The 16,473-nt window shown below is 42.6% G+C and overlaps 1 protein-coding gene across 15 annotated transcripts in view; it reads left to right on the plus strand.

Moving 5' to 3' along the window:
- PLCB4 (phospholipase C beta 4) overlaps positions 1-16,473 on the plus strand; it is a 236,956-nt gene that overhangs the window by 125,158 nt on the left and 95,325 nt on the right. Inside the window, exon 1 of one of the 15 annotated variants that reach the window (XM_081856845.1) lies at positions 996-1,074. The exons of the other annotated variants lie outside the window; for them this stretch is intronic. The gene's annotated coding sequence lies outside the window, so the exon portion shown is untranslated. Of the gene's footprint in view, positions 1-995; positions 1,075-16,473 lie in introns of those variants that run through there. 15 annotated transcript variants of the gene reach the window in all.

The following is a 16,473-nucleotide window of genomic DNA, read 5'->3' on the forward strand; positions in this document are numbered from 1 at the left end:
AAACGGTGTCCTATACTCAGAGTTGCAGCGAAATCTACGAAGTAGTTGGCAGGGTGTGAGCCGTTGAAGTGCCCTATCTGTAACTTCTACAACCAGGGCAAAATAGGCAATGGTTGAGTGGAGGTTTGCTGCCCTTTTCGTACAGCCAATGAGTTTCTTCTGAAGATCCTATCCTTTCTCCCACCAAGTTGCCTAAGCAACCGCTTGAGTCTCCCCTTCCTAAGCAGTCACCTTGACTGGAGAGTGAAAAAGAGAAGCTTCCCAATTCATCAGAGAAAGTGGAAGGGAGAGTTGCAGATTCCCCAGGCCCAGAGGAAGCCTGTGTGGCAGATGTTTTGATGGAGAGAGGGCTATTTATCTACAGCTCAGAGGACTGAAAAATACTCACAACCCAGGAGCATCTGCTTAGGGGCATTTTACTGCCTAATCCAGGAGCCCCTGGGGGAAGGGACAGCTCTCCAGAGTTCTGCCGTATACTGGGGTCCAGGGGTGTGTGAATATAAAATTGGCATTCTTCTTGCGGCATTAGAAAGTTCTCCTGTTTTCCCTTTTTGTTTAAGGGATAGATAATAATAATAATAATAATAATAATAATAATAATAATAATAATAATAATTTATTTACACCCCGCTCATCTGGCTGGGTTTCCCCAGCCACTCTGGGCGGCTTCCAAAAGAATATTAAAATACTGTGATACATTAAACATTAAAAACTTCCCTAAACAGGGCTGCCTTCAGATGTCTTCTAAAAGTCTGGTAGTTGTTGTTCTCTTTGACATCTGGTGGGAGGGTGTTCCACAGGGCGGGTGCCACTACCGAGAAGGCCCTCTGCCTGGTTCCCTGTAACTTGGCTTCTCACAGTGAGGGAACCGCCAGAAGGCCCTCGGAGATGGACCTCAGTGTCCGGGCTGAACAATGGGGGTGGAGAAGCTCCTTCAGGTATACTGGACCGAGGCCGTTTACGGCTTTTAAAGGTCAGCACCAACACTTTGAATTGTAAGAAACATAGTGCTTCCTCTGTGATGGGAGATACAGTCCCCAAGGATTCAGCTGAAAAGAAAATCTCCTTTAATCTGTGAGTATAACGCTGCTGGCTTGCTTAGTTGTCGTGTACTTTGCAAGGGCTACACTATCCTTGATTTTTGAGCACAGGGAAGGGCAGCGCAGAAATGTGCAGGAAAGAAAGCCACAGCAGATGAGAACAACAGAAAGGTAAAGGTAAAAGACCCCTGGACGGATAAGTCCAGGCAAAGGCGACTATGGGGTTGCGGTGCTCATCTCGCTTTCAGGCCGAGGGAGCTGGAGTTTGTCCACAGACAGTTTTCCCAAGTCATGTGGCCAGCATGACTAAACCACTTCTGGCGCAAAGGGACACCATGACGTAAGCCAGGGCGCACAGAAACGCGGGTGGCGCTGTGGTGTAAACCACTGAGCCTCTTGGGCTTGCCGATCGGAAGGTCGGCGGTTCGCGGTTCGAATCCCCGCGATGGGGTGAGCTCCCATTGCTCGGTCCTGTTGGGAAAGAAACATTCTGCACAGAAACAGTAAACATGTTTGTACCTTTAAGAAGAGTTTATGTGAGCTCTTATGTGGGCTGATTGGTTGTACCTGGCCATGGCTACAAAAGGAGAAATGCTGCAGTTTGAACCTGCCTACAGGAAAAAACCCCACAAGCTCTGCTATTTGTTGTTTTGAAATAAAGTCCTTATTTAATTTGGTTTTACACCGGTCTCATGGTGTCACAGTCTTCTGTCATCTGCCACCAGTGGAAAATCCCCCTCTAAAAGGTCCTAGCTCCTGCCAACCTAGCAGTTCGAAAGCACACCAGTGCAAGTAGATAAATAGGTACCGCTATGGCAGAAAGATAAAAGTATTTCAAGCGTGCAACAAACACAAGAGTACTTCTTGTTCAAAAACTGAGCGTTTACAGTGGTACCTCGGGTTAAGTACTTAATTTGTTCTGGAGGTCCGTTCTTAACCTGAAACTGTTGTTAACCTGAAGCACCACATTAGCTAATGGGGCCTCCCGCTGCTGCCGCACCGCCGGAGCATGATTTCTGTTCTCATCCTGAAGCAAAGTTCTTAACCTGAAGCTCTATTTCTGGTTTAGCGGAGTCTGTAACCTGAAGCATATGTAAACTGAAGTGTATGTAACCTGAGGTACCACTGTATTTCAAAGCACCTTTACCCTGCTCTTCAGCTGAGGAAAGGCTCCCAGAGTAGTTTACCAATAATGCGTTGTGACTGAGTGCAGAGGTCCTGGTGCCAGTTAATCATGAGTCATGCCAGGAAGGGTGGTGTTCATTTCCCCCCATTTAATGAGCTCAGTGGGGAGGGCCAGTTTTATTGTCAGCATAAAGTTCCATTGCTGTGGGGTGCATGATTGGGGACTGAAGGGCTGGGATGTGGTGACAGCAACTTTGTAGCTTCCATGGCTCTTCCTCAATTTGGGTGCTGGCTTGTAGAATGACTACAATTCTGTGCTTCGATGAACGGCACCACCGTGGCATTCTTTCAAGGTTTCTGAACCATTGTGCTGGCATGCCTCATGTTCCCCCACCGTTGTGCGATTTCTACTGTACAGTGGTACCTCGGGTTAAGTACTTAATTCATTCTGGAGGTCCGTTCGTAACCTGAAACTGTTCTTAACCTGAGGCACCACTTTAGCTAATGGGGCCTCCCGCTGCCGCCGTGCCGCCGGAGCATGATTTCTGTTCTCACCCTGAAGCAAAGTTCTTAGCCCGAGGGTTAGCAGAGTCTGTAACCTGAAGCATCTGTAGCCTGAAGCGTCTGTAACCCGAGGTACCACTGGATTCCATAGCTCTTCAGCATACATCAAGTGTTAGGTTTGCGTCTTTAATTTCGTTGCTGTATTCTCATAGTGTTTACACCTTGGGAATCTGTTGCTCTGAAGTTCCCCCTTGACGGTTTGCTCCTTGGCAAGGTTCCAAAAGGAGCTGAGCTGAGTCGAGCGGGGGGGGGGGGGGAATCCATCTAGTTTACAGTAGCATCAGTAATCCTGTGTTTTGCTTTCTCTTGGCATCATTTAATTTTGCTGTCCTCTTAAGCTGCACTTCCTCTTAGTCAGAAGGAAATTAGTTTCCCAGTTTAAACACAACTCAGAATTGTGAATTGGACTGTAGCCCACTTTAGATAATGATCTATTCAGAAGTTCTCCATGATTAAAGCTGAACCAATGTTTGTTTTGTTCATTGGTTTATTTGAAATATTCATATCTTGCCTTTCAGCCTGAGAGTGGGCACTGAAAGTCACCAGAAGGTCAAACTCAATTTACTCCCCTAAAGTGGGATCCCTACATGGTTATGAGGGACACAGATGGCGCTGTGGTCTAAACCATTGAGCCTCTTGGGCTTGCCGATTGGAAGGTCAGCAGTTCAAATCCCTGCAACAGAATGAGCTCCTGTTCCTCTGTCCCAGTTCCTGCCAATCTAGCAGTCAGAAAGCACGGCAGTGCAAGTAGATAAATAGGTATCACTGCGACGGGAAGGTAAACAGCGTTTCTGTGCGCTCTGGCTTCAATCACAGTGTCCCGTTGCGCCAGAAGCGGTTTAGTCATGCTGGCCACATGACCCGGAAAGCTGTCTGTGGAAAAATGCCAGCTCCCTTGGCCTGAAAGCGAGACGATTGCTGCAACCTCAGTCACCTTTGACTGGATTTAACCATCCAGGGGTCCTTTACCTTTTACCTTTTTAGTTTTCTGAGAATGGTGGTCGAGGCTCTAGGAGGAATTCATTGTAGCACTAAGTTGGTCGTTTCACCAACGCAAGTATTTCTGCTTCCATGATGGAACCATTTCCCCTCTCTGCCCCCATGCATGTTATTCTGGAGCCTCTCCTGACATCCCACCCTGAATCAGTGTGGAGTCTCATAGGAGGGGAAGAGCAGGAAAAGGCCTGTTTTGCTAAGAGAAGTCCTTGTGTGGTCTTCAGCTAATGGGACTCATTAGTTGAATCCAGCCATATAAGTTCAAGAGTGGCACTTGTGGAATGACGTGTGGCACATGGCAGCACTTTATGTGTGTTTGGAGGGTGGGGGAATTGTTGTTGTTGTTGTTGTTTGTTGTTGTTGTTTATTGAATTTATGTATTGCCCTGTACCTGGGAGTCTCACAGAATAAAATCAAGATATAAAATCACAAAATAAAATACATAATAAAAAAACAACCCAATAGCACCCCCCACAAAAAAACACATTTTAAAAGGCCATAGGACACAGCAAAAAACATATAAAATATCAACAGTTAAAAAGTAATTAAGTTGTAATAGAATTTTAGAAAAAGAATATAAAAACAAATCTGTTAAAACACAGAGAGTAAAAATAGCACAGGACTATTAGAAGTTTGTACTTGATTTTTTTATTTAAAAAACACTTAATATGAAAATAAATAACAGGCGTAAATAATAGAGGAAAGGTTTTATAACCATGAAGGCAGGAACTGGGTAATATTCTTTAGACTTTCTACACGGAGAGCACTGGTGGAGGACTGGAAAAACAACATCCAGCAAAGGGAGGAGTATTAGAAAAACCTAGATTGAGCATTTGGCCATTTTGAAGAAAGATTGTACACACAACTGACAGACAGATCACTGGAGGTCCCTTTATCTATTTCTGTCTCTTTCGTCTCCCCTTACTTTTATCTTCCTTGGTAGTTTTGTTATTATTATTCTTATATTATTACTCTGTCTCATTAAGTAAGAACTGTATACAGTGGTACCTTGGTTCTCAGGCTTAATTTGTTCTGGGAATCCGTTCGGCTCCTGAAACCTTTCGAAAACCAAGGCACGGCTTCCGATTGGCTGCAGGAGCTTCCCGCACTCAAATGGAAGCCACATCAGATGTTCAGCTTCCAAAAAACATTTGCAAACCAGAACACTTACTTCTGGGTTTGCGGCATTCGGGAGCTGATTTGTTCGACAACTAAGCTGTTTGAGAATCAAGGTACCACTGTACAGATAAAAGTGAAGGGCAATGTGGACTAGGGCTGCCATATGTCTGTAACCTCCTGGACATAGCTGGGATTCATCTACTGAAAATGGCTCCCATGTGAAATTATTAAAAAGTGGCAAAAATGTCCAAGACAACAAGGGGAGATCATGAGCCCAGGTGAGAGGTAGAAAGGCACATTTTCTTCTATAGAGGATGAAAGTTAAGATACAGTGACGAGGGAGGATCTTGTAGATTCTTTTTCCATTCCGTCTTCCTTTAGTTTCTTTCTTTCCTGTAGATTAGTTTGCTCCTTTTATTGTATTCTGAAAACTTCAATAAACATCCCCCCCCGAAAATAAGTTACAGACACCTAAACTATCCCTGTGCACTCTCACTCAATCTATAATAGTGTCTTCTTCTTAAAGCATCATTTAACAGTATACTTGTCTGTAGCTGGTCCTCAGCATATGGGTTGTCTATTATGATGTAAGCCAATGTTGTTTAGAACTGTCACCATAGCTTATGTAGAAAAGTTTCTTGATAGTGAACCATTAAGCTCATTATTTTGTAACTGACTCTTCAGGATTTTAGGCAGGGGCCTTTCCCAACCAGACCAGGAACTGAACAGGAGAATTCTGCATGCAAAGCATGCACTCTGCTACTGAGTTAGGAATAAACCAGCATTTATTAGTTCACTGAACAACTGTGGGTGTCTGAGGTTTCTTTGAGTGTCGGGTCATCATGTACTTAGTTTGCAGCTAATGACAAACTAACAAAAGTGGGCTATCTATTGATCATTTAACAAGTGGTGTCAAACCTTCCCTTCTAATTTATCTCCAGTGAAAGATAATTTCACTTTTCTCTCCTACATTTTCAACCTCTTTTTATTACTACTCTGTTGGTGCGCAACACTCAGGGCTGAAACAGTCAGGTTGACGGCCATGTGCAAAGCCCATGAAAATGTCCCACCTGTGACCTGTCAGATATGAACACACTTGCTATAGAAGCTGACTCACTTACATGCCAGCTTTAGGTTGCTCTGAACGGATGTACCACTGCTAAGTTAGAACTCTGCATGAAAATGGGCTGACTTGCATACCAAGTGGTAATTCTTAATGTGTGTGTTGCTTACTTGCATTTAGCCATAGCCACGATCATGTCTGCTGTCTTTCTGTCACTCTCTTGCATGGATAAATATACTGAAGAAGAGGAAAGGAGGGGAAGGGTTGTGGTGGTTTAAACTTTGTCTGAGCTTACTCCTTTGCTTCTGGCTCCTCATCCTGATATTCAACTCTTTCCTTAGAAACCCTGAAGGGACTCAGTTCTTGAAACTTTGAGTAAGACCTGAAATGCAGCAGTACTATCTCCTGATAAACAAAGTGTCCAACATTAGGTTTTCTGATAAAGCATTCAGTGTGTGTTGTTGACTAACTGCATTCTAGTCTTTTGATCCAATTAATCCTAAACAAAATCAAACTTCTACGTTTGGTTCAATAGGATCATGATGTGCTTTCATTTGTGTTGGATTCCCCCCCAAGATAGTTAATGTTTACGGGTAGAGGGATGGGTGTGCTCTGTTGTTTCACTTACAATAACACACTATTGGGTGGTGATCGTGTCAGAGGTTAGACCTCTCCTGAATGAATGAAAAACCTTTATGCTGGAACATGAGAGGATCCCCCAATAAATCAAGGATCTCAGATTTCCCCAATACCCATGAAAGGTACAATAATGCAAGAATGGCTCTTTGCAAAGCTTAACTGGTCTAAACAAGGTTTGCAGTTCTTCAAGTTTTGCTCTTTTATTATTGCCACATAAGTATTGCTGTTGTTTAGTCATTTAGTCATGTCCTACTCTTCGTGACCCCCTGGACCAGAGCACACCAGGCACTCCTGTCTTCCACTGCCTCCCAGTTTGGTCAAACTCATGTTGGAAGCTTCGAGAACACTGTCCAACCATCTCGTCCTTTGTCGTCCCCTTCTCCTTGTGCCCTCAATCTTTCCCAACGTCAGGGTCTTTTCCAGGGAGTCTTCTCTTCTCATGAGGTGGCCAAAGTATTGGAGCCTCAGCTTCAGGATCTGTCCTTCCAGTGAGCACTCAGGGCTGATTTCCTTAAGAATGGATCGGTTTGATCTTCTTGCAGTCCATGGGACTCTCAAGAGTCTCCTCCAGCACCATAATTCAAATAAGTATGTTAACACAAATTCTAAGTAGTAGTAGGTATAATGACAAAAAAATCAAGAGAAATCCACCTCACCAAAGTCAGTTATTATAAAAAGTTTGTTCCTCCTTTTCTTCAAATATTCCCCGTTCTGTCACTTCTGTCTCTACATGACAGGACAAACTCCTACTTCAAAACCTGAACCTGCTTAGCTCCAACCTCCTGCCTTCTCTCCTCTTCATCCTCTCTTGTTCTTCTCTCAAGACTACATTAGGGCCTCTGTAAAGAGGGAGTCAAAACATCATCCAGTTTCTATGGCTTGCAACTGGCCTATTGCTATACAGATTTCATAAAATATTGATCCCGGCCAACAAGGCTGTCCTCCTGTTTGCTTCTGGATTTTATGGCAGAATATAAGGTGAACAAATTGGCCACTACTTGCTCTACTGACTGAGCTATCAATCATCTCAAGCCTCTGATAATCATAAAAGAAATATTTTGAACCTACAAAAGTAATTGCATCGAATTAAGGTAAACACTTTGGTAAAGTAATATTGAATAACTGGACCTTTTCTTATAAGAGGGGTGGGAAACCTGTTCTGGCTGGTGGACGAGATTGTTATCTCCTCACCTGGCCAAATTTGACATTTGTCTGTCAATCACAAGACATCAGGGGGTGCTGCTTATTGAAGTCCCATTTGTCAGAGGCTCAAATATGAACATCAGGCTCCTAATAGGGAGCAAATTCAAGGGAGAAGGCATTTATTCAAGGAATGAAAAAAATGTTTTGTTTATAGGGGTTAATTTAAAACTTTCTGCATGGTCTCATCGCACATGAACCTGTGCAATTTCTGCCTTTCCAAAGTGTTAGTAGAAATAATAATTGTAGCATCATATGCAGCAGGACAATGAACTCAAATCTAAAGGATCAGTTTTCACTTTGCTTAATAGCTACATATGGCCTTGTGTTCCTGGCTCTATGCAGTGTTCACTTCCAGATACAATAAGTACTATTCACTTGGAAAGCATTCCTAGATAATTATTTCAACAAGTTCAGTTGTACGGCATCAAGAAAAAACACACATCCTCTATGGTTTTTCAATTGGCTGCCCTATAATTTGGGGTTAACATCCTACATCATGTCACGTGCTAGGAGCAAGCTGCACCTTGACAAATGCTGTACGTACGTTGAAAGCAAGGTGTTTTGTGCCTTTTATTTTGAAGTAGGTGTGAGGGAGATTGCCAAACTGGAATACAGAAAACTGATGTACGCTGGGGCAAGCTATTTGATCATTCCGCCCAGGTATTGACAATCTGACTGATGGCTGACAGCCCAATTAACTGAAGCCCTCTCCTTTGCATTAATTCAGTAGCCTATGCAAAAGGGACTAAAGCAGTTTTGAATTGAGCTTAAATGGGATGAGAATTGGTTTATGGATCACAGGCTTTTACCTTGGGGTCTATAGCTGGTCTTCCAGTCAGTGAATATACAGCAATGTAAATATGTCATGCAGTGGTAATTCTGTTGAATGTTTAATTCCCCCTCCCTGGCTGGGGTTTAGGTCTGCTTTGTCTTCTCCCCTGCTACATAGAATTTACTTCCAAACATTACAAATAGTAGGGGCAGAGTCTGCTGTTTTCTTCACGACTGTCTCCTTGCTTCTGTGTGCATCATCTTCTTTAACGTAATAATAGTAGGTTCTTTTCTTTTTGCAGTCCTACAGTTGTACAAACGCTAAAATGACTATTCTGTAATTCTGCTGGTAAAATCCCTTTGAATACTTGGTATGAACCAGGGATGCCGAAACGCCATAGGATTTGTGTGTATGAATCGGTTCTTACTGAGGTGTGAGCAAGAATAACAATTTGTTTATTTATAAACTTATTTATTTGATTTTTCAGATTTAAAATTTTACAGCCACCTATCGAACATACAACATAAAAAGAAGATTCCAAGGAATCTCCTCCCCTTTGTGGATCCTATTGTTAATCATTTCCTCCTGCATCTTTTATGAGAATCCAAATCTTTTACATCTCCATTGTGTCCAAAATTCACCATTAAGCTGCAAGTGGTATTCCAATCCAACTAACGATTTTAACTGTTTACAGTGGTTTTTAAGATAAGGTTATAAATTTCCCCCATTCCCTATTCAAATTTTGGTCTTCCTGATTTCTGATTCTTCTGATCATTTTAGCCATTTCAGCATTATCCATCAATTTAATCTGCCATTCTACTCTGGTAGGGACTTTATCTTCTTTCCATCTCTGGGCCAATAACATCCGTGCAGCCGTGGTCACATACATGAATAGTCTTTTCTGCTCCCTTGGATTTTGGCAGCAATTTGTTTGCTAGTTTGTAGGAGCAACAACCTCCCTCTAACAATTATTGAATGTATGCACAGTAGAATAACTCATCAGATCACAGCTGGGGAACCCTTTTCAGCTCAAAGTCCGCATTCCCTTCTGTAATTTGTACCTTTGTACAGTAGGCTGTTTATACCTCTCTTGTTTTCCAACCAGACAAGCAGGATGTAGTATTGGAGGTCAAGAACACATTGCAGCCAGCCGCAAATATCCAATGAAGGCCCCAGAGGGGTACGGCCTGAGGAGACAGGGGTTTGGGTGGGGAAGGGGTGTGGTAGGCAGAAGAGTCCAAGGGCAATAATGAGAGTCATGGATTTGACCCATAATCCTGAGGTTCCGCACCCTTGATTCAGATTACCACTCAGGAATTAGAAGATTGCTGAGGGAGGAAGAAAGCAATGTAGAGAAAATACTTCCTCAAGCAGATGTCCTATTTTGAGTTGTTAAATTTTCTGGAAATGTTGAAGCCCTTGGGAAAAAAGAAAATTTTGGGGAAAGTGTAAAAAGAAATAAATGCAATAATTGGTGTGTGTTTTTAAGTACTCTACATATCGGAAGTCATTTTTTACTTTAGGAACATAAAATTCATTAAGTGTGACTTGGTTTTCCATAGAATTATCATGTCAGGTATATTATGGTTTATTCAGACAATAATTTAATTTAATTATTAAAGTTTTTTTGTTACAGATGGCTGAGCTAGAAGGAGCCTAGCAACTCTTTGGTTTGGTCAGTTAATGTGGAGCAGGTGAAAGACAATAAACAGAAACCATTAACATTATAGTGAAACAAATTACAGTATTAGTTATTGTGGAAATCAGTTTGTCTTCTCCAGTCTTCCATAGTGTCGAGCAGATATTAAAAAGGCTGAGAAAAAGAAGGGGAGGCAGAACAAAACTCATTCAGCCTCTTTGCCTATGCCTATCACCATCAGTTTCTGTTTCTTCATATTTGCCATCCTATCTATTAGATGGACTTCTAAAAGCTAAAGGGTTATCCGATTGAAACAGGTTTCTACCCTTTCGTTTGTCTCTTCATTGCTTGTTTGGTATGAGTATTTCCAAACATAGACCAGTTCCTTTCACATTTTTCAGAAGCTGGGCAAGAGAGAGGCTGAGCTGTGCAGAGGCCTTCCTTCCTAGGCAACAAAACTTACCAGGTCAAGGTAGTGGTGATATAGGATTGTTTGCTTAATATAGGATTATCATGCCTCCTATTTAAATTATCATATCTTTGCACATGCTCTTTATAGAGGCAGTTCTGTTGTGGGCTGTGTGTGCCCTTAGAGGCGTCATGCATCAGGCTGAATTTGAGTGGCGGGTGAACTTGGTGGGGTTAGCTATTTTTAGCTTGGAGTGAACCTTTTCCTATCTAAGGCTATCACAATTATAATTGCATTTGAGCTTCTCCGTAAGCAAAATAAGCAGCTGCTGGAGAATTAAAATTCTTCTTAAGATGGTTGGAGATTATGATGCTCTGTGTTTGATTAAGATTCTCCTACCTTCCTGCAGAGAAAACTTGTTCTACATCCTTCTGTATTTTATGCCATTACGGAGGAACATCCTGTTATTTCTCTGAGCTCAAGATTTCACTTTTTTGAAATAGGGGTGTGTGCACTAATTTTTGAGTATATGAGATTTTTCTTTTAAATTCTTTACGTAACGTTCACATTGGCGCTTTTATTTATTCATTTTGCTTTGTTTCCCACTGCACAGGGGTATGTTCCCGGTTGCACGGCAACCAAGGACTGCATGGCATACAATTTGTATTCCTCGCACTTCAGTCTGCCATGGGATCTCAACACATTTATAAAGATGTCAGGAGTGCATTTTCACTGTGGAAAAAGTGTGATATTGAACAGCATTGCCTCGCTTGCTATTTCTTGAGCAAAAGGAGAGAGGAAGGAGAACGGTAGCCAAGGGCAAACACTTTCCCCACAAACAAGGTGCAGACTTTCTGACAAATAAATTTAGACATGGCTGCTCTGTTGGACAGTTCCAAGTGAGAGAGAGGCAGAAAACACAGATTGGTTTTGTGTATTTTGAAGACTAGTCCAAAATGATTTTTTTCTTGGAGATTTGTTATGTCTGTTGTAGTTGCACAGTTCCACAGGGGACAATGAACACAATTCTGTGGGGGGTTGTCATTTTGTTTTTACTTCTTTCAAGTGACTCAGGTGGGCCTGCAGGGCTTCTCCATCCTTGTATGCTCACAACAGCCTTCTGAGAAATTTGCAAGCTTAGCAACAATCTCCCCCTACTCTCTACAGTTAAGGATGTGGGGTGCTCCCATTGGGAAAATTGGTAGCCTTTTCCCTATCACTTAGGGGCGTGGGTGGCGCTGTGTGTTAAACCACAGAGCCTAGGACTTGCCGATCAGAAGGTTGACGGTTCAAATCCCAACGACGGGGTGAGCTCCCGTTGCTCGGTCCCTGCTCCTGCCAACCTAGCAGTTCGAAAGCACATCAAAGTGCAAGTAGATAAATAGGTGCTGCTCTGGCGGGAAGGTAAACAGTGTTTCCGTGCGCTGCTCTGGTTCACCAGAAGTGGCTTAGTCATGCTAGCCACATGACCCGGAAACTGTACGCCGGCTCCCTGGGCCAATAAAGCGATATGAGCGCCGCAACCCCAGAGTCGACCACGACTGGACCTAATGGTCAGGGGTCCCTTTACCTTTCCCTATCACTTATTGCAATCTCTCTCTCTCTCTCTCTCTCTCTCTCTCTCTCTCTCTCTGTGTGTGTGTGTCTGTGGAGGGTCTTCCTGGAGATCATGGTTGGAGAACGTAGGGTTCCCCTCCATGCTTGCTTTGGGCCCAGTAAACAATGCCCTCCATGCTTAAACGAAATACAGTGGTACCTCGGGTTAAGAACTTAATTTGTTCTGGAGGTCTGTTCTTAACCTGAAACTGTTCTTAACCTGATGACCACTTTAGCTAATGGAGCCTCCTGCTGCCACTGCGCCACTGCCGCATCATTTCTGTTCTCATCCTGAAGCAAAGTTCTTAACCTGAGGTACAATTTCTGGGTTAGCGGAGTTACAGAACCTGAAGCGTCTGTAATCCAAGGTACCACTGTAAACAGAAACTCCTGGCATGATTGACAGAGCCACATTTAGCATCACTTTTAGTTCGGCTATTGGTGAACCACTTCCCTTGCTTTCTTTATCTGGGTTAGGATTATTGCATGTTAGTTTCCCCCACTCCCACCCATAGCATTCTTTGTCCCCGTTTTATCATATTTTTTGAATGTGTCTCTCCCCCCCCCTTTAATTACCTGCAACAGGTAGATTTTAACAGTGGCCTTTGCTGCCACAGCAAAGTGCACTGCCTGGCCACCAGGCTGATGGCCAGAGTACCATTGTTGTTGTTTAGTCATTTAGTCGTGTCCGACTCTTCATGACTCCATGGACCAGAGCATGCCAGGCACTCTTGTCTTCCACTTCCTCCCACAGTTTAGTCAAACTCATGCTGGTAGCTTCGAGAACACTGTCCAACCATCTCGTCCTCTGTCGTCCCCTTCTCTTTGTACCCTCAATCTTTCCCAACATCAGGGTCTTTTCCAGGGAGTCTTTTCTTCTCATGAGGTGGCCAAAGTACTGGAGCCTCAGCTTCAGGATCTGTCCTTCCAGTGAGCACTCAGGGCTGATTTCCTTCAGAATGGATAGGTTTGATCTTCTTGCAGTCCATGGGATGCTCAAGAGTCTCCTCCAGCACCATAATTGAAAAGCATCAATTCTTCGGTGATTAGCCTTCTTTATGGTCCAGCCCTCACTTCCATACATAACTACTGGGAAAACCATAGCTTTAACTATACGGACCTTTGTTGGTAAGGTGATGTCTCTGCTTTTTAAGATGCTGTCTAGGTTTGCCACCGCCTTTCTCCCAAGGAGCAGGCGTCTTTTAATTTCGTGACTGCTGTCACCATCTACAGTGATCATGGAGCCCAAGAAAGTAAAATCTCTCACTGCCTCCATTTCTTCCCCTTCTATTTGCCAGGAGGTGATGGGACCAGTGGCCATGATCTTAGTTTTTTTGATGTTGAGCTTCAGACCATATTTTGCGCTCTCCACTTTCACCCTCATTAAAAGTTTCTTTAATCCCCCCCCCCTTTCTGCCATCAAGGTTGTGTCATCTGCATATCTGAGGTGAAATATCAGAGTACCATGGTACTCTGCATATCAGAGTACCATATGGACTTTAAAATGTTATATATCAGGGAGGCACTGGTGCTTGTGCTTGATGGTCCTCATCATTTCCAGTGGCATCCCTGTTGGAAATGTTATGTGTGCTCCAGTTCTAATACAAGCTTGCAGGTGCAGGGAAATGAGGACATAGTTTGAAAATGAAATGGGTGCTAAGGGAGGAGATGAAGATGAAATTGTACTCCCTTCCCTTTACATTTTAAAATGCTACCCACTTTGAGGGAGTATGTTTATCAAACTGTAGAAGAGTCAGCATTTGCCTAGAGTTAAGGAAGAAATCAGTGAGAGGGACATTCTCCTTATTCTGTAAGGACTGGTGGTTGTGGGCTGCAGCCAACCAGACTCCTCTACACTGGCTTCCTTCCTTCCTTCCTTCCTTCCTTCCTTCCTTCCTTCCTTCCTTCCTTCCTCTCTCTCTCTCTCTCTCTCTCTCTCTCTCAATTCAAGTATTTCTCTCCTTGCTTTTCTTTTGCAAGCTTTCTGTTCACCTGCAGATAAATAGTTCATTTCATCATTTCACTGTGGCCAGCTGTCCCTAAGCTAATATTCTGGAGGAAAATAAAAAGATGTTCATGCAATGTCTAGGAAAGGGCCATAGCACGTAGAAAACAACTCGTGTTTTGATATTCCCCTCCAGCAGCAAGCGCACACACACGCTTGCAAGTGACCCACATCCAACAAATTTTGCACACAGAAATCATTTTCTGGCTGTGCTCAGGTTGTCCAAGAGCAAACACCCTGGATGGATTGGAGGGCAGGGGACCAGAAATATTGAAATATTGATATAGCTAGATACAGGTTTATGAATGCATAGAGGTGCCTAATGCTAGCTGGAACATTGGTCCAATTATCTAAGCCAGGGGTCAGCAACCTTTTTTAGCCATGGGCCGGTCCACCGTCCCTCAGACCATGTGGTGGGCCAGACTATATTTTGAAAAACAAATAAATGAACGAATTCCTCTTCCCCACAAATAACCCAGAGATGCATTTTAAATAAAAGCACACATTCTACTAATGTAAAAACACCAGGCAGGTCCCACAAATAACCCAGACATGCATTTGAACGTTTATAATCCTCTCATATTTTGGCCAGTTGTCGTAAAAGTATGCAATAGAAGTGCATATGCATATTAGTTTCTTTAGAAAATGCAATAAACTGCTGCACTGCTAGAACAAGCTGGTATTAAATCAGGTGTGATTTTAATAAAGTTTGACTTTGTCGAATACTTAATCATGCTAGGAATTGCTACCAATGCACTCTTAAAAGAAATTGAAGAAATATGATTCTGGGATTTTTTTAAAAAAAGTAATAACTGAAGAACTGGGTCTAGTTAATGCCTCAGGCAGAGATCAGATCATCCCCAAGGAATTTTGAGGAGGTAGATTGGGGGTGGCAAGAGGAAAAAAAGGAGGGTTCAATAATAATCTGTCTCTCTTTTAATTGTACATGTTTGTTCATGTATCTGCTTTCAATACTAATTGCTTGACATTAAAGCTTAGAGATGGTGCTCTCACATTTTTAATTATTTCCTTTACCCTGCTCTAAAGGTCTGAGATATTTTTTATTAGTAGGCAGAGTCATGTGTCTGCACTGGCTGCCTTGTCTCCAAGTAACACAAAAACTCCTTTGCTAACTTCTAATCTAAATCATAACTTTGTGAAGTTGACGAGTTTGCTTAAGCTGATAAGCCATGTCTTTATTAAATCCCATCATTCCATATGTATGTATGGGTGGGTGGGTCTTCTTCAAGTTAAAATTCCAATCTCGTTGTCTTCCCAACCTTCTCTTAAACCAGAAAAGGGTGTGTTTCAATTCTGTGGAGAGCTGTGTGTGTGTGTGTTTCAGTCTTTCTAATACAATTTGCTCAAAACAGATTGTGAGAGGCTGTTGTGAAATTTTGAACCTCTTATTAGTCCATTCATGTGAAAATTCTGTGCTCTAGTAGCCTTTCTCATGAAGATTTCAAAGCCAAGCTGATTTGTGTTTTCTCCCTTCATTACAGTGTTTGTATAATGAGATCACAAGTTCAGTAAATTATGTATAACCCCTCTGGCTTCTTGTGCTATCCGTATTCTCTGGCTTCTAGCCATGTGCTTTACTTAGAAAATACTCTTTGTTATCCTTCTTTTTGAAAAGGAGGACCAGGAATAAATAGTACTTAGTGTTATATTGAGTCTTTTCATTTGGGTTAAGGTGTATTTATAAACTCCCAATCCAAGTGGGAGTGTTTTCTGCCAGAGAACAAGAATCATACAGCTGAAAGAGACCCAAAAGCCATTTAGTCCCAACTCCCTGCAGTGCAGGAATCTTTTTGCCCAACGTGGGAATTGAACCCACGTCCCTGAGATTAAAATTCTCATGCTCTGCTTTGGTGATGTTATAGTTAATTGTATCACTTCTTCTGTCCATTAATAAAATGTGGCCTGGTGAGTTTTAGGTATTTCTCACAGGGTTGTTACTAAAGGCAATGGGTTGTGTTCAACCAAATTTTACTCATTGGAATCAGCAGCCATGGGAAGAATTCAGAGCTGCGCCATGTTGAATGTTCTGTCAGCAGAAGCATTTTGGCTTGCCGGGTAGAACAATTCCCCCCCACCCACCCCAAAAATGTATATACCACTTGACTGTAACTCTGAGCCATTAAAAGAAATACTAACATTTTACCAATGCAGAGAAAAACAAGTCATTAAAAACATTTTAAAAGCAATACCTCAAGGACCACTTCTCCCCATATGAACTGACCCAGGCCCTGCAATCATCATCTGAGGCCCTTCTTTGTGTGCCTCCTCTTTGAGAGGTCTGG

This window comes from Podarcis erhardii (assembly GCF_964252035.2).
Source record: "Podarcis erhardii genome assembly, chromosome: 3".
NCBI classification, from domain to species: Eukaryota; Metazoa; Chordata; class Lepidosauria; order Squamata; family Lacertidae; genus Podarcis; species Podarcis erhardii.